This window comes from Dioscorea cayenensis, unplaced genomic scaffold (assembly GCF_009730915.1).
Source record: "Dioscorea cayenensis subsp. rotundata cultivar TDr96_F1 unplaced genomic scaffold, TDr96_F1_v2_PseudoChromosome.rev07_lg8_w22 25.fasta BLBR01001982.1, whole genome shotgun sequence".
Taxonomy (NCBI): Eukaryota; Viridiplantae; Streptophyta; class Magnoliopsida; order Dioscoreales; family Dioscoreaceae; genus Dioscorea; species Dioscorea cayenensis.
Window position 1 is genome coordinate 42,470 of NW_024088373.1, and position 10,733 is coordinate 53,202.

The following is a 10,733-nucleotide window of genomic DNA, read 5'->3' on the forward strand; positions in this document are numbered from 1 at the left end:
CTTGATTGTGTGAATACTCCCTCAGAGTGACACTAGGGTTGAGAGTTCTTGTTAGTAACTCTTGTGAGTGAGTGACACACCACGAGAGTTAGACAAAGCTAGATTGGAGAGGGCTGAGAAGGTGAGTCGAGAGGTAGCGAGGCGTTCCTTTTTCCCCTCCGAGTGTGATTTATTCTACCTCCATTTCCTCAAAGCTCTTTCTGGTCATAGTAGAGTGAATGGGCTAAGGGATGACCTTCCGTTGGGGCTTAGTTGCGGGGGGCGATGGGTGAAGCGTTGAAGTGATTTTTAGCACCTAGGGCTTAATTGTAGCTAGGGACCTTCCACCTGGACCAAAGGGTTAGGTCTACATCTTGGAAGAAGATTTATCACTTGGAATCTCTAGAACTCATTGCAATTTTATACGAGTGTGAGGTTGAGAGATTATTTAATTTCTCCTCCGGGACATGTATAGATTGAGGCATGGTTGACCTTAGATTTGTGACCATGTATTTAAGGATCTCCACGACTCATTAATGCATTAGTTAGAAAGCATAATAGAGGGTTTTTGCACTTAAAACGATTATCCTAGGCAGAACAATATCCGGGTACCCCACTTTACTTGCACTCTTTCTCTTGTTTCTTTTACTTTATTTACATTACATTTTGTCACACAAATCACTATTCGCCTTTTCGTTTAGTTAAGAAACAATTTAAGTGTTTTTATTCCTACCCTCTATGGATACGATACCCACTCATATGAGATTTATTACTTCGACAAACCCGTGCACTTGCGGGACATACGCAAGGGGTGTTGTTAGTGTTCAAATATCCCTTTCTTAAAAAATGCTCTTCTTACATGCTTTGGTGAACCTAATTCCAAGCACTTTCAATATTTTCTTCTTCTATATTTCAATTTTTTATTTTTGCTTGAGGACAAGCAAAAGCTTAAGTGCGGAGGAGTTTGACAAGTGCTTGTGTGTTAAGAATGCGAAGTATTCTTTCCTTGCGTTGAGAATTACTTTTATGAGGTTTTAGTACTAATACATGTGTATTTGTGTTAATTTGGTGCATGTAGGGTTGTGGAGCCAAATATGTAAGAAAGAAGCTAATGTAAATTGTGAATGCACTATTTAATGAAATCTTAGAAGGAACAAATGCGAAGACACAAGTGGATTCAAAGATACGTGAATGTGTGCCAACCTTCATGTATTCAAGCAATCACATGGTTTGGAGGGGCATAAGGGTAGTCACATTTGTATAATCCAACTTGTGCAATGATAACAAGATCTTCACCAATGAGTCTGTTTATTGAAGAAGTGACGTGATCCACGGCATAAACGTGTGCCCGTTTATGTTACCTCGATAAAAAACGTGGAATCAAGAGCATTTTTGGAAGTCTGCTAGCGAGGTTATTATAGCAAAATACTATAGCAATACACTATAGTTGTTATTGTTCATAGCTCATGAGAAAAAAATCGAGATTCGGAGAATTCACACACCCGTGTGGAGTTTCCACAAGGCGTGTGAAAATTCCACAGGGGCCGTTTGGATGCCCGATTCTAGCTTATTTAAAAGCCGCCATTCGACCCGATTTGAGGATCCTTTTTCCCCATCTTTTTCTTCAACTAGTGAAAAGTTTCTTTCGCTAGGTTTTTAGAAAGGTATTAGCAAGGCTTTTGGAGTGGTTCTACAACTTTGACACCATATTTCTCTTGGAAGATAGCTATTAGGGGAGCTTTCGTCGACACCGATCTGGCGAGGTGTGTCCTAAGCTTGACGAGGGGACCTTTGGAGAGGACGAGACTACTACACAAGACCTTTGACACGACTACCGAGGGGGTTTTCCTATGGATTACTTGTTTTACTTTCAATTTTACTATTGATTGTACTTTACTCCGTGGAGAGTGACAAGCTCCCTTGCGTATATCCCGCAAGTGCATGGGTTTGTCGAAGTAATAATCCCGGGTGAGCGGGTATCGAATCCACGAGGGAGTAGTGAATAAAAAAATACTTAATTTCGATTCTTAGCTATGTAAAAAGATCAATGATAATGAGTGTGACAATGATTTCAATTCTCAACGATAAAAGCAACAAGTAAGAGAGCAAAAAGTAAAGAAGGGGGTAAAGGCAATCGATAAAGATGGGGTACCCGAAAATGCTACCTAGGATAATTGTTTCAAGTGCAAGAACCCTCTATTATGCTTCCTAATCAATGCAATGGTGAGTCGTGGACATCCTTAATTACATAGTCCCAAATCTAAGGTCAACTATGCCTAACTCTATAAATGTCCTGGAGGAGAAATCAAACAATCTCAACACCTCACACTCGCATAGAGTTGCAATGAGCTCCAGGGATTCCAATTGATAAACCTCTTCCGTAATATAGACCTAACCCTTTGGTCCAGGTGGAAGGTCCCTAACCACAATTGAGCCCTAGATACTAAGATCACCTCAACGCTTCACTCCGTTGCACGCGCAACTAAGCCCCAGTAGAACTTCATCCCTTAGACCATTCACTCTATTATAGCCGCAAAGAACTCGAGGAACGGAGGTAGAATCTATCACGCCGGAGCGGAAAGGGGACGCTCCTGTACCTCTCGACTCACCCTCTCAACCCTCTCCAACCTAGTTTTGTCTAACGCTCGTGGTGTGTCACTCACTCACAAGGTTACCAACAAGAACTCTCAACCCTAGTGTCACTCTAGGGATAATGTTCATACAATCAAGCATTCAAGGTTGGAACTCACAATAAACATCAATTTATTGAAAGCATAATAAAGAGGTTCAAAGAAACAAATACATCCTAGGGTTCACAATACCCGAGTATCCACTAGGGGTTTAGCTCTCCATGGAGCTAAGTACAATCAAAGAAATAGAATGTAAAAGCAATGAATCCATAAAGAAACCCCCTCGATAGTCGTGTCGATGGTCTTGTGGAAAGTCCTCTACTCGTCATCCAAGGATTCCCTGGTCCAGTATAGGATATGCCTCGATGGAAGCTCCCCTACCAATCTTCTTCCTAAGGAATGACGATGTTGGAGCCGTAGAACCTCTCCAAAACCTTGGCCACTACCTCTCGAAACCCTAGCCGAAGCCCTCTCTCAAGTTGGGGAAAAGATGGAGAAAAAAAAAACCAAAATTGGGGCTAAATCGGCTTTAAATAGGGCTGGAATCGGGCGACTACAAGGGCGTGGATGCTCCACGCGCCTGTGCGGAATTTCCACACGGGCATGGATAATTTCCACACGCCCGTGTGAATTCTCTGTTTCTCTGGTTTCTCGGCCGGTCGTGAGCGGTCTTTGCTATAATATATGCTACAATGTTGCTACAATGCTCTACTACAGTATTCGACCTGAATAGCTTCCCAATTCCATACTTTCATCGAGGGTAGCATAAAGCGGGCACACGTTCACATCGTGGATCACTTGCTTCTTCAATGGTGTACACATTGGTGGAGCTCTTGTACTATGTGTATAAGTCGGAATGCTCGAATGTGACTGCCTTTGTGCCCCTCCAAATGGATGTGCCCACTCGAATACGAGGAGGTTGGCACACATTCTAGCATCACACACCTGACCTATGTCTTCACGTTTGAACCTTACCAGATTTTCTCCAAAATTGGTGCATTATGATCCACATTGGCCTATTTCCTTCATACTCGGCCTCGCAACCCTACCTACATAAAAGTAACATAAAAACACACATATTAGTGTAAAAACCCGAGAAAAGTAATGTTCAATATAAGGAATGAACGCTTCACATTCGTATCGCACAAGCACTTATCAGAGAGCTAAACCCCTAGTGGGTACTTGGATTTGTGAACCCTAGGATGTATTTGTTTCATTGACCTTTTATTATGCTTTCCTTAATTGATATCTTTAATTAAGTTCCAATCTGGAATGCTTGTTAAATGATTTCTCCCTTAGAGTGACACTAGGGTTGAGAGTTCATCTTGGCAGCCTTTGTGGATGAGTGACACACCATGAGGATTAGACAAAACTAGACTGGAGATAGTCGAGAGGGTGAGTCGAGAGGTAGTAGAGCGTCCCTTTTCTCTTCCGATGTGATTTATCTTACCTCCATTTCCTAGAGTCCGTTGCCGTCAGAATAGAGTAAAGTGCTAAAGGATGAAATCTGTTGGGGCTTAGTTGCACGAGCGACAGAGTGAAGCATTGAAGTGAACTTTAGTATCTGGGGCTTAATTGTGACTAGGGGCCTTTCGCCTTAACCAAAGGGTTAGGTCTACATATAGGAATAAGGTTTATCACTTGGAATCCCTAGAGCTTCTTGTGACTTTGCACAGTGTGAGCTATTGAGACTAATCGATTTCTTTGCCGGGGCATAGTGAAAAGTTAGTCACGGTTGACCTTAGGTTTAGGACTGTGTATATTAGGATGTCCACTACTCATTGAGCATTATTTAGGAAGCATAATAGATAGTTTTGCACTTGAAGAGATAATTCTAGGTAGAACAATATCTGAATACCCCACTTCTTATCGATTGCCTTTCCTCTCACTTATTTGTGCCTCTCTTTCTTATTTCTTTTATTTTGTCTACATTACATCTTATCAATACAATTATTGTTTCATCTTCGCTCGGTTAAGTAGCAATCTTGGTGTTTCTATTCCTTAATCCCTGTGGATTTGATACCCCACTCACCTGGGATTTATTACTTCGACAAATCCATGCACTTGCGGGTCACACGCAAGGGGTGTGTCACCAAGAGCTACTATTAGTTCCCCCTAGTCGGTACTATCTAGTCTACCGATTATATAATTAAAACAAGATAAGGAAAATAACAAAGAGAAAACTATAAACACATGGACTAAGGCTCACCACATAAGCATGTCAAGAAAGCAAGTAGTAATGAAAGTGTGAGGTCCCCGGCTAGGATCCTCTCAGGACTACTAAAGCTAGATGGATGCTAGAATTACAAAGGCAATGGTTGTTAGACCAAGAGATATTCTAAAGTAGATTACCCCGATGGTCACCACAATAAACCCTAATCCCATACAAGTATTGGTTTGTAATCATTTCCGCCGAAATCCTCCTATGATTGCATTACACACAGGGAAATCTCTAATTAGGGCCAAAACTCAACCTAGGTCCAGCCCTAATGGTTGGAGGGTTATAAAATGCCCGATGGTCATGGCGTATTCATATATGAATCCCTTCCAAACTTTTTGTGTCTAGTACAAGGGCGATGGTCATGCACTAAGTACAACCTAGAAGTTGATATACAAAGTTCTTATGCAAAATAACACATCAAAGAGCACCAAGCAAGGATCACATACAACACAAATGCCATAAATGTAAATCAAAGCATCTATACAAGCAAGTTCATCCCAAGGTTCACCAGATGCCCGGTGACCTTGGAAGTCTAGGTCATCATCAACAAAGGTGAAAGCATAGAAAACAAGAAATACTAGATAAAGCCCATAACGAACTCCCCTATGATGAAGACAAGAAGGTGGTGATGAGATCTTGTCAGATTCGTGCTGGCAAGCTCCTAGATCTGCTCTTTGATAGCACTCCTCTTCTCCCCTTAGTCTAGATCTGTCTTCTACTATAGCCTTGAAGCTCTAGAAGATAATGATGGAGAATGGTGGCCAAAAGTCACCAAAGATGATGCCTTAACCCTCTTTAGAAAGAACTCTCGGGATGGCTTACGGGTGGGCTCACGGTCATAATAATGGCTGTGAGGTCGCTCAGAAAATGGGCCGAAAAAGTCATTTAGTTGCTACAGTAAACTTGCTACCGTAAATCTGCTATAGTAAAATCACTATAGTACTGAAGCTCTCTGAATTGCTCACGATTAACTTCACTGCCATGATGTTACCAGTAAGGATTTCCAGACTTAGGATTTTCATAAAGTCTTCATGCTTTAGGCTACTACAGTATTGCTATAGTGTCGGGCCCTAAAATGCAATTTTTAGTGTCGATTTCTTGTCAAATTGCATCGTTGAGCTCACCTAGGCTTCATTTGTGCCTGAAACATGAAATTAAACAATTAAACCATAAAAAGGCATCAATTTAACAATAAAATACACAATTCATACATAATAAATACATGTAAAATACATACATTTAGAAGTTTATCAAACAACCCCACACCTAAGCGTTTGCTTGTCCCCAAACAAACAAACATGAAAAATAAGGACATGAAGATAAACGCCTAAATGTATGACCTTCAAGCTTAAATGTAAAGGACTCCATAAGCACGAATGGATAGAAATCAAGAAGTGAGCTATTTAATGAATGGTCAAGTAATACTAGCTTTATTTCATCTAGATTGCTCATGTGAGTGTGTGCCAACTCCCAACCTTAACCTCCACACCCTGGCTTACCCCAGAATGACCATTAACCCCACGCATAATGAAAATGGCATTAAAGTGTTAAAGATACCCTCAATACTTAGTTAAGAGTCCTTCGGTTCCTAGATAAAAACTTTTAGCTCTTAAGTGACTATGCAGCAGGCTCTAGGGGATAAAAAGAGATACTTTATTTCTTTCACACATGTATACAAATGTACACACTTTTTTTTCTGAGTCCAACTAACATAGACTACACCAAAAATTTTTACAATCTTTGTGAAGGATGCACATGATGATTAGGCACCGTGAGCCACCCAATGTACTCAAATACAGTCTACATATACGCATTTGTGCTACACTAGCAGAGGAATACTATCATAGACTCATCTCATTTTTTTCAATTTTTCATTTTTCACATGTATATACTATATCTCATTTCCCCTGGTATAGACTTGCTACAATAGTTCACTTTAGGCTAAAAAAAACAAAGAAGGAACTCAAAAGCTCTTAAAAGAGTATTAAAGATAGAGTTTAAAAATTTAATGCTAAAATCATAATGATGGGTTGGTTGGACTGTACAAGGTGGAAGTGATCATGAACAGATATAAAGGTGCACTAGAGATGAAACAAAACTACATTCAAGCACAGATAAAGTACAACTCACAACTATCATTCTACCAAGCTAATAAGTCCTTAACTATGAAATCATAGCTATCATAGGTAATCAAGCATGCAATTGCAAACATTTTCAAAGTTCACAAAAATCCACCGCTCACTTAAAGATGCACATCGCCCTTAATGTGCCTAAATCAATAGAATGCAAAAAGATATAGACAATTGAAACATAGTGAGAAGGTTTCGTGAACTTCCCCAAGTATCAAAGCATGAGTCTTGAAGTCCTTGAGATTGGGGTGGCCACCAATGATTCTGGTAGATAATGGAGAAGAAAAGTGTGCTTGATGTCCTAATTCCACCCTACAAGGCAGAAAAGAACATTATCTCAAGGCATCCATCACACACACAAAGAGGAAATACAAAAACAATAACAAACACAAACACAACAAACAACTAACAAAACAAAAACAATGGAGCAAAATATAATCCAAGCAAGTCCTAGAGCATTCAATTTCATGATGTCCAATTCTCCCTTATTGTAAGTGTTGCTAAGGGATTACAAAGATGATATAAGATCAAACCAAATACAAGAAAAACAAGGGTTTCTCATGATGGGGTGTGAAAGAATTCAAGAATGCTACAGGAACTCCCAAAACAAATTTGCAAGAGCTTCCCTCGTACATGGAGCACAAAAATTTTTACAAAACTTCAAAATTGCCCCAAAAACCCAAAAAAACAACAAACAATCAATCTCTTACAACATTGGTATCCATTCAACTTAAAAAAAAAGGAGAAAGGAAGAAGAAACAAGGATGCTCAAAAACCATGTTTTAGAGAGAGGTACCTTGGGGAATTGATGAAAATTATGGCTAAAATCTCAATAAATCATGCAAATTAAGTCCTTGGAAGTAGGAGATTCATGTAGAGGAAGAAAAATGATAAAAACAGTGAAAGAATGAGAGTTACGAAGAAAATGGTGACGAGGTACCGAGGGTATAAGCTTGCGGATATATGCGGCCTTAAGGGTGCCCGCAAGGCCATGAAATTTCAGCCTATACACATTTTCTTCCTTGCAACACATACACAATCAATGTACTCAATGATTCTCGACACACCCCTTGCAAGTGCGTATCAGAAGTGCATGGGTTTTCGAAGTAATAAAGTACCCTCTTGAGTGGGTAGTCTTATCCATAGGTAATAGTGATCAAAAACACAAGAATTGGTATTTAACTATATTGAAAATGATTCAAAGTGGTGTGAACAATATCGATGGAAATAGAAATAAAAAAAAACAAGAAGGAGGCCTAATAAAATGATAGGAGAGGTAATTGATAGAAAGTGGGGCACCTGGACATTGCTCATCCTAAGACTATTGCTTCAAGTGCAAGACCGATCATTAAATCTCCTAATTGATGTTTAATGAGTCATGGAAATCATTAAACACATGGTCCCAAACCCTAAGGTCAAGCGTGACTAAACCCAACACTATGCCCTCGGTAAAAAGGAATGCCTCGACGCCTCACACTATATGGGGTTGCAAGAAGCTCTAGGGACTCCAAGTGATAAACCCTATTACCTAATCTAGATCTAACCCTTTGGTCCAGGTGAAAGACCTCTAGTCACAATTAAGCCCTCAGATAGAAGGATTACTTCACCACTTCACTGCTGCTTTATGTAACTAAGCCCCGATAAGTGCTTATGTGTTAAGAATGTGAAGTATTCTTTCCTTACAATGAGCATTACTTTTATCAGGTTTAAGCGCTAATACATGTATATTTGTGTTCTTTTGCGCATGTAGGGTTGTGAAGCTAAGTATTAAGAAAAAAAGCCAAAAGTAGATCATGAACGCAATATTTGGTTGAATCTTGGAAGGAAAAATCATGAAGACACAAGTGGGGCTCTAAGATATGTGAATGTGTGGCAACCTCCATGTCTTGAAGCCATTACAATGAGTTGGAGGAGCACGAAGGCAGTCACATTTGCATATCCCAACTTGTGCAATGATAGCAAGATCTTTACTAATGAACCCGTTTATTGAAGAAATGACGTGATCTATGGCATAAACGTGTGCCCGTTTATGTTGCATTGATGAGAAGTGTGGAATTGGGAGTGTTTTGGTGGAGTACTGTAACAAATCACTATAGTAGTTATTGTTCACAGCCGGTCAAAAATCAGGTTTCAAGAGAATCCACACGGGCGTGTTGAAATTCCCCACACCCATGTGGAAATTCCACATGCCTTTGAGGAGAATCCACAAGGGCATGTGGATGCCCGATTCAAGGCCTATTTAAGTCGCGATTCAACCAGATTTTGGGGACTATCTTTCATTCTTCTCTCCAACTTTTCCCTATCTTTTGAGAGGCCATCGGCTAGGGGTTTTGAGGGGCTTTTTGGCTAGTCATTGGAGTGGTTCTATGGATTTGACACTCGTGCTTCACTTGGAAGAAGGTTATTGGGAAGCTTTCATCGGCACTCGATCCCGGGCGAGGTGTGCTAGGGTCGACACGGCACCTTTTGGAGAAGACGAGGCTACTCCACAAGACTATCGACACGTAATACCGTGGGGGTTTTTCTATAGATTACTTGTTTTTACATTCAATTTCATTGTTGATTGTAACTAGCTCCATGGAGAGCTAAACCCTTAGTGGGTATTTGGATTTGTGAACCCTAAGATGTATTTGTTTCATTAATCTTCTATTATATTTTCCTTAATTGATGTCTTTAATTGAGTTTCAATCTTGAATGCTTGTTGCATTATTTCTCCTTTAGAGTGACACTAGGGTTGAGAGTCTACATTGGTAACCTTTGTGAGTGAGTGACACATCTTGAGGGTTAGATATTGCAAGATTTGAGAGGGCCGAGAGGGTTAATCGAGAGGTAGCGGAGCATCCTCTTTCCCCTCCGATGTGATTTATCCTACCTCCACGTTTCTTGTGTTCTTTGCGGTCATAGTAGAGTGAATGGGCTAAGGGATGACTTCCGCTGGGGCTTAGTTGCACAGGCAACAGAGTGAAGCGTTGAAGTGACTATAGCACCTAGGGCTTAATTGTGACTAGGAGTCTTTCGCCTGGACCAAAGGGTTAGATCTATACATTTGAATATGGTTTATCATTTGGAATCCCTAGAGTGTCTTGCAACTCTACATTGTGTGAGGTGTTGAGATTGATCAATTTCTTTGCCGGGACATAATGTAGAGTTAGTTACGGTTGACCTTAGGTTTGGGACTGTGTCTTTAAGGATTTCCACGACTCATTAAGCACCAATTAGGAGATATAATAGTTGATTTTGCACTTGAAGCAATTGTCCTAGGTGGAACAATATCCGAGTATCCCACTTCTATCGATTGCCTTACCTCTCATCTATTTGTGCTTCTTTCTTTCTTGTTTCTTTTATTCTTGCTTTCATTACATTTTATCACCAAAATCATTATTCCGTCTTTGCTTAGTTAGATAGCAATCTTGGTATTTTTATTCCCTACTCCCTGTGGATATGATACCCACTCACCTAGGATTTATTAGTTCGACAAATCCGTGAACTTCCGAGTCACACGCAAGGGGTGTTGTCAAAGCCCCAGCGGAGTTTCTCTCTTAGTACTTCACTCTATTGTGACCTCAAAGAACTTTTTGAACACGGAGGTAGGATAAATCACACCGGAAGTGAAAGGGGATGTTCTGTTACCTCTCGACTTATGGTGTGTCACTCCAATCTAGCTTTATCTAACCCTCATGGTGTGTCACTCATCCACAAGGATTACCAAGATGGATTCTTAACCCTAGTGTCATACTAAGGGAAAATCACTTCGACAAGCATTCTAAATTGGAA